The 3450-nt window shown below is 32.6% G+C and overlaps 1 long non-coding RNA gene across 1 annotated transcript; it reads right to left on the bottom strand.

The window, feature by feature from the left end:
- Positions 1–2930: 2930 nt before the first annotated feature.
- Positions 2931–3427, bottom strand: LOC109586826 (uncharacterized). Its single transcript, XR_002187237.1, has 2 exons — positions 3295–3427; positions 2931–3027 (listed from the first exon to the last, which is right to left on the bottom strand). It is a non-coding gene; the product is annotated as an uncharacterized LOC109586826 (long non-coding RNA).
- Positions 3428–3450: the final 23 nt, after the last annotated feature.

Raw genomic sequence — 3450 nt, 5'->3', positions numbered from 1 at the left:
ATAATGAATAAGACAAACAATCATTGTAATTGAATGGAAATGAAGTCCAGCATTCCATTCCAGTAGTCCATTCCAGTAATCCATTCCAGTGAATGCAGACACCCCAGTTAAGAAAGACTTTTCCACGTCAAAAAGAAAGATCTAGGAGCTTAAAACACGCTGTGCTAAAGTTATTGTTTATTAAAAACAAAATTCTGTTGTACAGAATGAATGAATGACAGACATACACAACAACTACCTATACCTCGCGTAGGCGAGGCCAATTAACCTATAGCAATGACAACATATTTAACAATACTATACTTAGAATACTTCTCAATGTAGTCTTCAATAGCAGAGAATTGTACTTATCCTCTTAATGTCATTAACCTAACAATGGAATGTAATTCATCATACATAGTTACTGGTAGTATCTATTCTTCTTGTATGTAGTGCTCTTAGCATTACTAGCAGTAGTAGCCACTAGTGATCCCAGGCAGTGTCACGTGGAGGCGGCACTACATTGCTGCCCACACTAGAACAGAGAACAATATAATTATATTGACACATACCTAATGCACTTGAACCTTTAACAGGAACTTGCTATAACCTTAGGAAAGAGAAGGTTAATACATGACACATACTGTAAGATATGTCCAGTTTAAAATAACTGAATGTGTGATTTTGGAGAGGGAATTTTTGGTGAATTTGGCATTTTGATAATAGCCATTCACCAAAATAAAATTAAAAAAAAATCCTAGGGCCCATGCACATACGTATATGCAGCCTATTTGGAGCCTGTGTACATGTACATGTGTATACTGTATTGTACCTTGTGATACACTATTGCATACATGTACATGCACTTGGCAGCCTTTAAAATCATTATCAAATTACAATATGTACAATACATGTACAATGTAGATAAATAAGTCTATTTCAAATGTACAATGTACACATTTATTTACCTTGGCAATAAAAGAGAGTTCAGTGTGTAATGATGCTTGAATCAAAGGAAGGATTGGAGAAGAGGTTGTATTAAATGATGAAATGAGTGACTGAAGAGAAGTTGACATTTGATTGATAGCAGCTGTATCCTCAGATCTATCCGTTACATCATAAAGCTGGGATATATCTATTAAGTTATAAACAGCTAGCATTATTAAAATAACAACAGGTTGAATTTATCTTATGTCAGGTCAAAGTGCCAACAATTACAATTCAATTTATAAATACATAATTTTATTTAAATAAGGCATGGTACATGTGCATTTACATGTATTTCTACAATAAATAAAATTAGTATCGAGAAACCTGCTATACATGTAAAGTATACAATGATACTACATGTAGTCCTTCCATTCAGTAGTGCTCTGCTTATAAGCTTCATCTAACTGTCTAATAATTGCTTGACAGGAATAATGGGATTAATGTTTTCTTAAACAGTGTTTCCATGACAACAGGTAATATGTGAGGCATAACTCCAGCAATAGCAGTGGTAATAACTTGAACAAGACCCTAATAAACATGACAAGTATGAATTAATTAATCAGTGAAACTAGAGTGAGCAATGAGCCAGAGCTAATGAAAAAGACAGCTGCAAATTTGAAATTAAAGTTGATCAAATTAAAGCCTGAGAACTAATATAGATGTATTTCTTAACATGGCTAAAATATTGATTAAATGAAATTGAAAATTCTAAAACTGGAATTCAAACTCGCAACATTAGGATGAGATGACTCTAGTAACAAGTTAAGCTATTTGAACATTATTTTATTTGAAGTGAGCATTTGATGTTCAAGCAGTTAAACAACAAAAGAAAAACCACACTTTGGAATTACATGTACATGTGCATGTGTATGTACATGTACATATAAGGCATTATTGCCTCAGTGTGTAGTATTTGGTGTAGGTTAGTATTGATGGCAGTATTGGTAGCAATAAGTTGCTCATTTACTGATCTATTAATACCTTCTTGTCTTGTTAATAAAGACTTATGTATCACTAATAACATAAGAACAATGCATTGGCATTAATTGTCATCATGTTGGACCCTTAATGAAAAATCTTGTATGAATGCCTGACTGCAGAAAAGACTGCAGTATTTTCAAAAATTGGCCTATTTCAAAAAATGGCCATACATGTACATGTATAACTAAAAAAGTTTCAGATCAGAATCAGCTCAAACTTTCTACATAGCATAAGGACATCAATGTACATGTACAGTATCAGAAATGGGAATAAAAATTGGGAATGATTTTGGGCCCATTTTTTGGAAAAAAATTATGGGCTATAGTACAAGGCATTTCTATAAATGTTCCTCCAAAAATTTTAAGCTGATTTTACAAAAATTGTTACAAAATACCTTTACCGCATAGTGAGAAATTTGGGAGAAACTGAAATTTGGCGAATTGCTAAAGTTTGATGATTGGCAAATTTTAATTTGGCAAATTTGTGGCCATGTACCATTGAACATGCCTACAATGGCTCAAAATGGCAAATTTTATTTTGGCAAATGGCCCTCCAAAATTTTACACTATACAGTAAGCCATAAAATAATAATGCATAGAATAATGGACATTAATTGTATACACAATTACATGTAGATGAAAATTTAATATCAATTACATGTACATGTACATGCATACACCATATGGCGCTTTAATTTGGTTTTATTGTGGTGGTTGGTAATTGACAAATTATTAATACCACCAATCATTAATGAGCAAGCTCAGTCATGCACATGTACAATGTATTGTGTACACAAAAATCACTAAATTAAAAACCGACAAATTATATTTTTACAAAATCAAAAATTACCCTTGCTTCACACCTATGTGAGGTTTAGGTAATAAAGAGCTACATTTTACATGCACACATGTACATGTACACTGTAATGCTTGTACAGTAAGCAACTCTCTCTCTCTCTCTCTCTTACTATTAACTTTAAATTGTTCTTTCATTGCACTCATCATTTCTTTGTTCATAGTCTCAATTTCATTTTTAAACTGAAGCATCATCTGAGCCATTCCATCATTAGCTTCTTGTCTAAAATAATAATAATAATAAACATGTAATTGTAAACAAATTGTAATTGTGAAAATGCAATTTTAATTTTAATCAACAGCCAAAACTGGGTATTTCAAGTACAGTACACGTAAATACCCGTTCATGTACATGTATACTTTATGAAACATTTTGGTGATTGGCATGTTTCAATTTGGCAAAATTTGTGGCTACATGTACATGCCCTTTAAATACTGTACCTAAACATGTGAATGCATGTACATGTACATGTACTGTACATGAACTAACAAGATCCAGTAGCTAACACATGAGCTCCCCAGGTCTGATTCATTAGTGTGTTAGTGATAGATACCACAGTTAATAAATGCTGTGTGGTTAATGATCTTGACAACTGCCACCTATATAACATGATTGGATAGTTGAGACTGTTTCCCTTCCTCATTG

This window comes from Amphimedon queenslandica, unplaced genomic scaffold (assembly GCF_000090795.2).
Source record: "Amphimedon queenslandica unplaced genomic scaffold, v1.1 AMPQUscaffold_12770, whole genome shotgun sequence".
In the NCBI taxonomy this organism is placed as follows: Eukaryota; Metazoa; Porifera; class Demospongiae; order Haplosclerida; family Niphatidae; genus Amphimedon; species Amphimedon queenslandica.
The sequence above is the reverse complement of the archived record's forward strand: the minus strand, read 5'-3'. Positions and strand labels throughout refer to the sequence as shown.